We start from the raw sequence: 13,808 nt of genomic DNA, 5'->3' as shown, positions 1-13,808 counted from the left end.
CATGAGTGTAATAAGTTGAATAATGTTCCTCAAAATTTCATGTCCAGGTAAGATCTCAGGATGTGATCCTATTTGGAAATAAAATCTAGTATTTGCAGATGTAATTGAATCTGGCCCAATTGTTCTGTAGAAATGATGTTTATGGTTTCTTTTGAATAAACACAGAAATTAATCCAGTCTTAAAACTTGAAAAAGTTGCAATTATCTTACCCGAGTTCCTTTCTCAGGAAACCAACTATCAGGCCTCCCAGATAGTATCAAGGAACTGAAACTTACCAGGTCACCACATCTGGACAAGGAGATACTAGACCCCTCATGTATTATGATTGTCTAGCCGAACGCCTGCTTTCTGTTGACTAACTCCTCTTCCCTAGTTCCTGTTTTCCAACACATGGATACATTTCTTCCCTACTATACAAACCCTTAATTTTAGTCCATCAGGGAGACTGGTTTCAGACAGATCTTCCATCCCTTCCACCGCAGCACCTTATTAAAGCCGTCCTCCCTGGCAATACTCATTGTGTCATTGATTGGCTTTCAGTGTGATGAGCAGTAGAACACAGCTCAAACCCCTGGTGTTTCAGAAACATAATCAGTTAAAATGAAGCTGCACTGGATAAGAGTGGGCCATAAATCCATGGACTAGTGTCCTTTTAGGAAGATGATACACACGTAGAGACAGTTAGAAAGAAGGTCATGTGATAATGGAGGCAGAGATGGGTGTAATGCAGTTACAAACCAATCAATGCCAAGGATTGCTTGTAACCTTAAGAAGCTAGGAGAGAGTCATGGAACAGATTCTCTTTCAGAGCTTCCAGAGCCAACCTGCTGACATCTTGATTCCAAAATTCTGACTTCCTGAATTACAACAGGAAAAAAAAATGATAAAATCCTGAACCACTTATTTGTGGTACTTTGTCACAGTAGCCCCAAAAAACTTATACACTGAAGAAAATCACATTTTTACTTTACTAATAAAAATATTCAATAAAATGTTATAGCAATACCCTTACCTAATTTATGAATATATGTCATAATGAGAGTGCAATACAGACCCCAAGGCTATTAATTCATTTTTTATACCATATCAATTGTTTTGTCTCCATGTTTACAGGGACATGTTTCCATTTATTTCAAAGCTATCTTTATTAGTTTCAAGATTGTTCATTTCGATAGTTTTTAAGGGGAATATTGTTCACTAAAATGAAATAGAAATATTTGAGCTTTAAATACCTTACAAATTCAAATAATCTAATTTTTGTCCTTGTTCCACTACTATATAGGCATTAATACGCTACCAAAAGTAAAACTACATTATTCTAGATTTTCAAACCTTCAGGAGTTGGTCTATAGGAGGATAAAAGTCTTAATGTGAGTGATAGCTATTATTGAGTCTCCGTCAAGGCAAATGACAGGGTCTTCAATTTTTGAAACTCAGTATCCAGGTCCTAGATGAGTTGGCATTATTGCTGTGTGCATTTTGCCTGAAAATGGTGATGCCTTAATGAAGAAATGGAAGTCATCCAAGGAAGAACAACAGGTATAAAATATGTATAACAACATTTTCAGTGGAAAAGAAAAAACAAATAACAACACTTACGATGGTAATTGTATGTTGAAATTGAACATAACAAGAGAGGCTTGACAGATATTCTTATTTAATGTTTCAGTTAAAAAGGGAAATAATATTATTTAGTATTTAATTATAACAATTTTAAAAGGTATAAAATAAGTATTAAATGATTACTTATAGTTAGTAGACAAAATAGGCCCATTTGATTTTCAAAATCTACATATAACTATATTTGTAAGACCCACCTATAATGAAAATGTATTGATTACCATCTATGCAATAAAATCATAGTCACACATTTATTAATTTTCAGTCTAAATATACGTAAAAACAATTGATTTGTTTGAAGAGAAACAATTTGAAAAATCAGATACATTTTACATCAGTAATCAGGAATTCCTGTAATAGATGCAAAGCATCTAGTTTTTTGATGTTTAGATTATAATTCCAGGAATTCATTGAAAGTGGGATCAATTTTATATATAAAACTTTTGTTGATATTATTAATACTTCATATATGAAAAAATTTCAAGTCAGAAATAGATCCAAATGTGATTTCCAACTCATTTAGAAGTATCAAGATTATTATTGATATCCAATTAACCCATAATGTACCTAACATACAGAACACATGGTGGTGTAAAAATTACTATAATATCACCTCCTTGGGTAAATCACTTGGGTTTTTTAGTTATTAAACTTGCCCTTTGCCCAAGCTAGTCCCCATGGTAGATACTGCCCGTGGAGAGACTTACTTCCCCATTTCTACTCATGTTAGCTCTCATTAAATCTCCTGCTGTGGTCAGGGTCTGAGAAAACCTGGAATTGGGGTAGTATCACTTTAGGATATTTGGGGATTTGCTTAATATTAATAATATAGGTTACCTTTATTAAGCACACACATGCGTAAGAAACTCTTCTGAACATTTTATCTTTTAAAGTCATTTAATTTTCAAACCTTAAAAGGTACAATATTAGAATTGTTTTAAGATAATGTACATAGTATAAATTTTTCAAGGAATAAAATAATGTATATAAAAGTGTATAAAGAGTTGGAAAGATTCAGGAACTGATCAGAAAAAAAAAAGCTATGACCAAGAGGTCAAGAAATGGCAGTAGCACACACAAACTTTATTGAGTGAGGGAAGCGTGAACAAGTTTGTATGTAGACCGATGGAGGATCCCTCACAGCAGGAGGCTGTCTAGGGGCTATACAGCAGAGTTGCTACTCATAAGAGGAGGAAGGCAAGGAAGGAAAGTCCAAGGGAGAAGGATGCTGGAGATGGGGTTTACCTGTCTAGATGCTGTCTCTCAGTAGCACTGTGGAGACTCTGTGTTAGAGAACCACAAAGGGCAGCAGCAGCAGTATGTTGGTGTCCTCTACAAGGCTTACATGAGGCATGGCTGGCAAATGTTGGCTTTGGAAGCATGCAAAGCAGACAGGCTCTAATGACTAAAAAGGGCTATTCTGAAAATAATTGAATATGTAAAAGTTTGAATTTAGTGTTGTTGGGCTTTTGAAATAACTGATCTTAGCCTATAGTAAATAAATAAGCAAATTAGATGTCAATACACAGAGACCATCTTTTTGAATCATTTACATAACAGTGTTATAATGTTGGTTATTTGTATTATAAATCTCTCAAAAATACATCTGTTGAGTATCTATGGGATACATATTATGGAAGCAATTTAGGGATGTACAGTAATTATTATATTGTTCCTACAATCAATGAGATTATGCTTTGATGGAAGTGTTTGCATATACCCAAACTGACCTCAAACAACTTTCCAGATGGAGTCTTCAACAGTAAGTTAAAGTCCAATATTGACAAAGCATTAACCTTCTAGTGTTATTTTAGCATTGGCCTAATGTTAGCACTTTCCATAAGACAAATTTCAGATACTATATCATACCTCATTTCCAGCTGATGCTTGAAGTCAACATGTTAGTTTATTTATTTCAACCTTGTCCAGTAAATTATATGCAAGTTCAGAAATAAAAAAAAATATTATATACTATACAATCTCTGAGATCTTGTTCAGCTTTAAAACTCTATGGCCATGTATGAACAATCTTCTGTATTTTATACAAATTCTTTAAGCCCTTTTTTTTAACCCAGTCAACTATTTTACTTGAGCTAATGGCATAAAATTCACTTTAATGCTGTAAGCATGGCATAGGAGTGGCTCATTGCAATTATGTCTATGAAATTACTGTTTGGGGATCAAATAAAAAATCAATCCATTTTTTAATAGGATTATAGCATTCTGTTCAAATTATTTCTGTTGAACCAAAGTCTGTAGAGGCATCAACATTAACCTAAGTTAAGAAAAAGAGATGGTAAGAACAAGCTTTGAAATAAATTACTTTTGAATTTCAGAATTTAAATGAAAAGTTTCTGACATATTCAATTTTGGGAACTACTTCACTCACGTTACTTTATCTGTTATAGGTCACCAGAATGCTAAAGAATAAAACTACTTTCAAAGAAACTATTAGGCCAACAAACTAAACCTAAACATACCAAAAATAAAATATAAATTTGTACCTCATCTCATTACTATGGCGAAGAGTTTTTTCCTTGTTTCACATAACTTGTTCTAATTATAAAGGAAATTATATTACTGATAGATACGAAAGCTCAATAGTACAAATGGAGAACAAATCACTTGAGATTATGAAAGTCTCTTTAATATACTATAATAATAAGAATTAGATAATCTAAGTAGAATACTAATTTAAAGACATTTTATTTGATTATACATTTTTAAATTCATCTTGTCATTTATTCTCAAAATGATGAATTTAATTAATTTTGGGGTGCACTTACTTTGTGTCATATTTTACAATCACGTTAGCCTGGAATAGAGAATCATTGAAAATTAGTGAAAATACTTAAAAATTAAAAAATACTTAAAGATCCTTAAAATATTGTAGAAAATCATTTTATTCAAGGTAGTCAGAAAGAATTTTTCAATGCACTCTAATAGTGCTACCTAATTTACAACTCCTCTCATCTCTTAAGCATTTATTCATTTAATACTACAATTTTAAACTAAAGTAAGAAAATTTGTATTTAAAATTTAAGCCACAGGTCACAAGAGGCTAGAAGTTTTCTGAATATATTATGGAAAGCCTTTTCTGTGTGATTAGGATAATATTATTGATCAAAGTTTTGTAATGGTACTAGGTGCCTTTGTTTGTTGTTGGTTTTTGTTTTTCTAGTTTACTACAAACACAACTGTTTGAAATAAGGAGCCCCAGCATCATCAAAAGGAAACAGTGGAAAAGAAAATAGTGGAAAACCCTTCTTTTCCACTGATCATGCAAAGTAAGAACAGCTTTTACTGCTACCAGTTTCAAACATGCTTTTCATGTTTTTAAGCAAAAAGAAAGCAGCAAATCGTACCCCAAAAAACCAAAGCATAATTTTCCAGAAGAATTGGTCTAGTGAAAAACAGAAACAACAACAACAAAAACAGGTGCTCATACACTCAAATTTTTATACAAATATTCTTTATTTACATACAACTCTAATACATTAATTTACTCAATCTCTATCTATGTAATTATCCCCAGGCAGTTTGATATTGGGTGTATGTGATGTTGTATTAGAGATAAAATCTGCTCTGTGTAAGCTAATATTCTAGCAGGGAAAAAAGACAGTAAATCAGAGATTATTGACCAGTGAGATAAATTATATGATAAAATCAGGCATTTAATTAGTTTAAGGAAAACTTCTGGGAAAATAGTTTTAAATTGTCACAGATTATTTTGCATTATTAATTCAGTTTAAAAATCTTTACTATTCACTCTTTAAAGGTTACACATAAAAGCTATAAAACTCTTGTCCATTTTTCTTATTGTATTTTTTTTTTTCCAGAAACAAGTCACAGGAAATTCCTTCAAAGATTGTCATTGGAATACACTCAACATTGTGAAGTCCCCTCATGCTCATGCTGCTATAATTGTCATGCATCTGTAGGCCACCTATTTCATCTCAGGGAAGTTGCAAAAATCCTTTTAATAACAACTCAATCCCTTGTCTGAGGATTATAAAGAAAGAGTGGTAGCAACTATAAAATGCACACAGAAAAATAGAAGAATAGCAACGTGTACATCGATTTTATCTGATCTTATCACTGTTGTTTTGGATTGTCAGTGATGTAACAAAGCAGTCTGAAGAGCTTATTACACAGCCTTGCTGAAGCAGGGTAGTAGGTTTGTATTATTTTAGTACATGTTAAATAGTTATTTTTAAGCAAAAAACATTTTTTTCTCTCAAAACTTACTTTATGGAAAAATTTCATAGTATGTGATATACAATGTAGTAAGTCAATTTAGAAGTACTGCAGGGAAGTCTTTACTGACAAAGTTTTGTTAATATATTTTAGTGAACCATGAGAAAGTATTATTTGTATAGTTTAAAAGATAGTAAAAATATTAGTCTTCTGCCTAATATATTCACAAAACTTGTTTATTTGTCGTAAGTGCTAAAAAGCATATGTCCATTTGCTGTATATCTATCTAATAAAGAAAAACATATGCTTTCTTGGTCTTTTCATGTATTCTTTACATAATTTAAAATATTGTAATATCTGAACATTCTACTGACGTTTTTTAAAATAACAAGAACTTAACATTTGGAATTTATAGAAATTTTTAACATTGATTTCTAGATGTTTATTCATGGGCTATCATATTACAAAATCACATATCTCTGGACATATTAAAAGTAGATTTACCAAAATGCATTTTGACTCTTTTATGAATTACCATGTCAAAGCTAAACAGTTATTAACAACAGTTCAAAACCTGCAAAATCTAAGATTGTTCACTTAAGTGTTCACTAATCACCAGTAGCAAGGACAGTGTTTCACTTTTTATGTAAAACAGGTTATTCAGCAGTCAGAGTACTGAGAATTTCCAAGACATGAAGCTGTTTGAAATTTCTACTTCACATTTCAAAAGAAAGATCCTTGTGCTAATCAACAATAAAAATATCAAAGAAATGCTAAGGTGGAGTGATTATATGATACATAGGTACTGCTCAATTCTTCCATCTAAATGAAAGAGCACATTACTTATTTTAATGATGGTGACTTGCAGAAATGTTAATAACCCAAAAGAAGGTTAGTTAGAGGAGGCAGAAGCTACACCAAATGATTCTGCATTCTGGGAAAGGAAAAATTCTTACTCACTTAAGTAATGTTTTGGGGAATTACTAGGGGAATCATAATAAATGTGCTGAAAAGCAGCTCCCAGGTCTGAGGACAAAGTGCTCTAGTAGGGACTTTTTCATATAACAAAGATATAGCAGCTTAATGGGCACTCCGTCCTCATAACACACGTATCTATCATAAAATTACAATGAAAAATATTTGTTCTTCAGGCAGATCTCCAGTTTGTGACTGCTTGCTGCTATCCATCTTTCTTTTTTTTTTTTTTCTTTTTCTTTTTTTTTTGGAGAGACAGGGTCTCCCTCTGTCACCCAGAGGCTAGAGTGCAGTGATGCAGTCTCGGCTCACTGCAACCTCTGCCTGCCGGGTTCAAGCGATTCTCCTGTCTCAGACTCCCAAGTAGCTGGGACTATAGACACGCACCACCACACCCGGCTAATTTTTGTATATTTAGTGGAAACAGGGCTTCAGAATGCTGGCCAGGCTGGTCTCAAACTCCTGACCTCAGGTGATCCACCCGCCTTGGCCTCCCAAAAGTGCTGAGATTACAGGCCTGAGCCACTGTGCCCCGCCTCTCCACCTTTTATGGAAAGAAGAAATAGTATTTATATAGGATCACTTGATGTACTGTACATTCACTCGTTTATATTAGTCTTTAATACAGGACAATCACCCATGATAGTACAGGAAGAAAATATTAGAATTTCTATTTCCATTTTTCTACCTCATCCTATTTATGTTTTTGTGCATGATTTATAATGTACAAAATACTTAGTAGAGTGATGTTTGCATAAAAATATTTCAAGTTTGAGATACGTAAAGTTGAGATGAGGGCCCAACCCTCAAGTAAACTTAATAATTTTGGTTTAAAATAACGTCTTTTGCTACAGTGAAGTACACTATATGTATGGCATTACATTCTCTCTCCATCTGTGCTAAATGTGCCTCAATTTTCTTTCAGTGAGCTAACTCTCCCATGATAGATACAGAATTATTGGTGCTACTTTCAAAATTTTTTGCCCTCTCCTGGCTGAAGAACGGGCACACGAGCAATATTGAATAATCAGACTTCCTCTCCCTTGCGACTATAAGTCCTGAGCAGAAAAAAAACAAAGCCTGAAGATTGCTGCAGCTGATCCATTCAGAAGGTAATGGCCTGAAGAGTTTACCCAGTAGGTCATTCATTTGATGGATTTGTTCTGACACATATTGATGGCAGTGGCTGCTGTCATCATGCCTGCTACAGCGGGGAAGCGTGGCTGGGGTTGCACACTCCATGGAGCCAGTGGGAGCCCTGCCACTTCTGAAGAGAGCTCCCTGTGCCACTACAGTGGCCCAAACCGCCCCTTCAATTCCAGGCCTCCTGCTCAAGGACGCAAACAGGAGCCCCTGGGAGGGGCTACAGTTGTCCAAACTGCAGCTATGGATCCAAGCCTCCCTGTGCTCATGGGTGAGCCAAGAACAGGCAGGATCAGCCCTCCAGAGTGCAGCTGCACCCTCCCCACCTGCAGTTGAAGACCTGGGCCCCGCGCTCCATGAAACAGGCAGGAGCTGGAGACAAATGGGAGCCCTGCCCCTTCCAAGTTGCTGGGTGCAGCTGCGGCTGCCCTCCCAGGCACAGGACCTGGGCGTCTCAGCAGCCTGCACCCTCGGGGCCCCATGAAGGACCAACACCCCACCCCCAGTCCCTGAAGGTTTAGGGGTGTCTGCTCCCACTGCCTGGCCACTCTGCTCCTGGCACCTGCTCCAATCAGATGGAGGGGGGGGATGGCCAAGCCCTGGGGCCATGAATGGGAGCAGTAGGCAGCGAGGGCCTGAAGACTGAGGGCCGGGCTGCCAGTCCTGGACCAGAGTGGGGACTCCTTCTGCCTCTTCCGGGCCTGCCCATACCTGCTCATGGGCCAATCCACAGGCACTTCCTCCTGTCTGAGGTCTGTAAAAGCCGTGGGCTCAGCCAGACAAGGGCGGAGGACTGCCAGAGGATGAAGGAGGCAGAGAGAGATGTCTTCGGCAGGGACCAGCAGCTGCAGAGAGCAATACCTTCTCTGCTGATAGCTGGGATGACCAGCTGCAGAGAGGAGTATCTGAGGAGTATCCTCTCTGCTGAGAACTGCAGAGACGACCTGCCAGCAGAGAGGAGCTGGCAGAGAGGAGCTACTCTCTCTGCTGAGAGCTTCAGAAACCTACAGAGACGTAAAAATGACTTGCCTGCAGAGAAGAGCCACCCTCTCCAGGGACGCCTCTGCTAAGAGCTGAACACTCGACTGGACGACCAGAGAGGAGCCACCCAGCCCTCTGAGCTGTTCTAACATTAAATAAAACTCTTCTTGTGGCCGGGCTCAAGGGCTCACACCTGTAATCCCAGGACTTTGGGAGGCTGAGGTGGGTGGATCCCTTGAGGTCAGGAGTTCAAGACCAGCCTGGTCAACATGATGAAACCCGGTCTCTACTAAAAACACAAAAATTATCTGGGCGTGGTGGCACATGCCTGCAATCCCAACTACTTGGGAGGCTGAGTCAGGAGAATTTGTTGAACTTGGGAGGCGGAGGTTGCAGTGAGCCGAGATCACACCACTGCACTGCAGCCCGGGTGACGCAGCAAGACTCCGTTTCAAAAAAAAAAAAAAAAAAAAACACTCCTTCTTCACCCTTCACTTGTCTGCCTACCTCATTATTCCTAGCTGCAGGACAAGAACTCAGGCAAAGGTGCTGCGCCACAGAGGTTTCTGGTCAGGAAAATCGACACCCCACCCCCCCGCCAGAGATCTCATAACAATATGATAATTCTTTTTAATATACATTTGATCATAAAATTATGCTTATCTGACATAAAATGGAAAATCAGAACTTAAAGGGATGCCAGTGGTGTGTAAATATATATCAGTTCTTTTAATTATGCTAGAATGGTGATGATTTCTCCAAATGCTTTTCTGTTAGTATCTGATTTTCTTAGAGATTAAAAATTTCTCAGAATTATAGAAATCCCTATATTCATTCATATAACATTCTCTGTCAACCAAATAAGATGAAAAGTCAAAAAACAACATAGACTGGGCATGGTGGCTCACATCTGTAATCTCAGCACTTTGGGAGGCCGAGGCAGGTGGATTGCTTGAGGTCAGGAGTTCGAGAACAGCCTGTTCAACATGATGAAACCCCATCTCTACTAAAAATACACACGCACACACACAAAAATTAGCTGGGCATGGTGGCACATGCCTATAATCTCAGCTACTCGGGAAGCTGAGGCAGGAGAATGACTTGAACCTGGGAGGCAGAGGTTGTGTTGAGCTGAGATAGAGGTACTGCACTCCAGGCTGGGTGGCACAGTAAGACTCTGACTCAAAAAAAAAAAAAAATGCATATATACACAGACACACACACACACACACAGATACATATATAATATATACACCAATGCATTTATATATATGTATATACCAGTTATACACCAGTGCATATGTGTATACACACACACACACACACCCAATGATATTAGGTATATGGCTTTTTCGAATGACATAAGTATGTATCTGTAGAAGTATATATTATTGGTCTATTGAGCAATGCCCAATAATAAATCTAGACACCAAAGTTCCGGGTTATCAGATTGAGCTTCCCTGGTTGTCAATATTTTTGCATATAGTTACACACTTACTGAATTAAGCATTGTCCCTCTGACTCCACTGGGAGAGGACAACTGGAAGCCTGCGCTGCTTCTCTCCTGAACTCAACCAATTCATTGTAAAATTCTAGTTGAAATAATGTGTGTTTACACATTTAATAATGACAACAATAATATGTAATACGTATTGAGAACTTACATTTTTATTCCCTGTCATATTTGATCTCCACAATTCTAAGGGTAGAGTCTATATAATTTCCATTTTAGAAATGAGAAGACTGAGGTTTAGGTGAATTAGTTAACTTGCTCAAGGTCTCACAGCAAGAAATTAGAATAACAGATATAATTCTAAAGAGTCTGACTCCTGTGTTTCTCTGGAGTCTTCTGAACCACTAACAAGGCAATAAAATAATGTTTTAAAAGCTCAAATGCAGTAAGAATCTCAAGTCAACCTTAACGTTATAGAAAAAAATAAATTAAAGTCTAGAATTGTCTTGACAATTGTGTTGTGTGCGTATAAATTATATCTTCCTTGAAATTCACCAACCAACAAAAGTATATATCTATTTTTAAAGTCCTATTTATATGCAAAGTTACCACAAATAAATAATGAAATTATGAAATAACCACAAATAAATGTATCTTCTCCAACACAAAATATGAAGTTGACATTTTTCATCCTAATACTAAGTGTCTTAGCCCAGCTATTTTTATTAGTTCAGTATTTTAAAAATTTACATATTGTCCATTTCATTCCCAAAGAATTGGCATTTTGATGTTAATACAGTGTTTCTTCTCTTATAAATTATTTTTGTCTTTTGATTGATAAAAGCAGACTGAGACATAAAGCAAGAGACCAAATGTAAAATGCTTCCATTTGAAGCATTGCTTCTGGGTTCCAGCTGCTAAAGTATGTTTATATGCAAAGGTGCATGCTATCATAAGAGCTACAATAAAGAATTGTCCAAAATAGCAGATAATAACATTTATTTTATTCTCGTAATGCCACATTGTCTTCCTGTTCATATGGAACAGTCAATTTTATAAAAATAATACACTGTAAGTTTTACTATGGAAAGTGTAGAAAACTAGCTTAGAAAACTAGTATTAAAGCTATTTCTGCTACATATTTCCTTTGCCATATTCGGCAAATAAATTCGCTTCTTAGGTTTTTACTCCCCCTTTTATAAAGTAGTGTTTGTACTACATTACCTAATTCTATATGATCCTTCTAGGTTCGAAATATCTATGAATAAATTAGTCAGCAAGAGATTTGTTTCTTTTAATTCTCACTTGACGGTTTCTCACTGAGAGTTGTGACAAGTCGTTACAAGAATCAGTTGCTTTCAGTACAAGTTAGTTTAAAGACAGCCAGAGATTGGGGAATTTGTGACCTTTGGAGTGGGTATACTGGAAACCATTATAGTGTTTTGAATGCTCTACAACTTTCAATTCTACTCAATAGTTTATAGGTCATCATCTTTATGCCTCCCCAAATGAGCTAATTTAAGACATATTTAAAGTTTTAAGCAAGATTACCACAGGTTAAAATGTAGAAGAGAAGTTAGAACTTTGTTTCAGAATGCAATCATAGAAATATCTACTTTAGAAAAAAGTTTTAGGGGTTATCTAGCATTACAATTCTATTCATTCTGGATACATTAAAATGATCTTTTTCTTAATTCTCCCCTCCTGTTTTGATTTTAGACCATACTTATTTATTATGATGATAGCTAATGTTTATTAAATGTATTTATAAACTTGGCAGTGCTCTAAATTCTCTTCATGCAATATTTTATTGCTTTTATATAAAACCTACAAGGTACACAATTTTGCTTTTATCCCTTGTTTTTGTCTGTGGAAGAAGCAGAGATTCAGAAAGCCAAAAGGACTTGGCTAAAGTCACGTAGCTAGCAAAGTGTAAGTATCCAAATTCAAGCTAGTTTGCCTCTAAAACCCATCCTCTGAACCACTATGTTTATTTCCTTTAAAAGACAAAAAAAGAGAGGAAGGGAGGGGAAAAAAGGGGAGGGGAGGGACCCTAAAGTGTGCCGTCACATGTTGAAAAGTTGTCACATAAATATACTTAAGATATATAACTAAATTCTGTCCATAAAATGTGAAATCTTTAAATATATAAAAATAAAATATTGTCATAAGTGGACACAAATATTTTGTGGGGTTCAGTTTGTTATTTATAGAAGATTCTCTAGATAAATAGTAATAGTTATCTTAAATATTTACCGGAGACAATAGCAAATACAAACGTGGTTTCTCCAAAGAGTAAACTTCTGTATTCCTCAAGGATCAGTTTAAGTATTTTTAAATGGTTTACTGTCACAGCATAGTTTAATTAATATGAAAAATATATTTATATATCATCTAAATGTCTTTAAAATGCTGTGGGATGGTTTTCATAATTGATATTAAATTTCTTATAAATAAAAAAGCAATGGTATGAAAATTACAAAAAGAGTCATCAAGTTACATGTTCATAAATAATGCTGTTCCACTTGAGGAATAAGCTTCCCACAGCATTGATTCTATCTCTGCACAAATAACTCATCGCAAAATACTACACATTTGCCAGGGCTGTTTTCATAGCCTTTGGAAATACAGTGCTTAATAACTAGACTCATTATTGCTAATGGTAAATCAGTGAGATTAAATATTTCTATAAATCATTTCATTAATAAAACAGAGGGCCCATTAAAGAACTATTGAACTGTTAAGCTGCAATATTTCAGAATCAGCATTTTATAAACATTTCAATTAGCATAGGCTGACAACATCCATGAAAGGCACAGCACTCCAATGCCAAAGGATAGAAAAGCATTCACTGGTTAAGTGAATTAAATCATGAAGAATGCCATTTTCTTCAGGATATTTTAATGTATAGTATCATTATATATAAAAACAATGGAGATTATATATTTATATGTGTTTATAACCATATCCTGTCTCTTGTAGCTTTCAAGAACCAGGTGAAGGATGACATGTTATGATATTCATTTGTAAACTCTATCATTTTACTATAAATCTTAGGTGGATCACGGATCTTGAGTGAAATCCGTCGACTCTAAAGGAGGGAATACTTCAACAATAAAAGAACGTCATAGTTCATAATAACCCTCAGTAAGTATTTCCAACATATATGAATTAAAAAATGAGAGATAAAGCATTTTAAACAGTACAACAAAAGAACAAAGCAGGAAATGACCACACACAAAGTGGTGCATAAAAGTATAGCATGGTTCAGGTCTCTCACATGTGAAAACTTTTTATCTAGCATTTATTTCTGCTTTCAACTAGTAACCAAGTTTATGCACATAGACATTTTTTAAAGCCTCCAGCTCAACATTTTGATGAACAAGGGAAACTATTCAGTTGGTAGAGTTAATTTTACCCTCAAGACACAGTCTCTGC

Source organism: Colobus angolensis, unplaced genomic scaffold, assembly GCF_000951035.1.
Source record: "Colobus angolensis palliatus isolate OR3802 unplaced genomic scaffold, Cang.pa_1.0 Scaffold504, whole genome shotgun sequence".
In the NCBI taxonomy this organism is placed as follows: domain Eukaryota; kingdom Metazoa; phylum Chordata; class Mammalia; order Primates; family Cercopithecidae; genus Colobus; species Colobus angolensis.
This window is presented reverse-complemented; position numbering follows the sequence as displayed.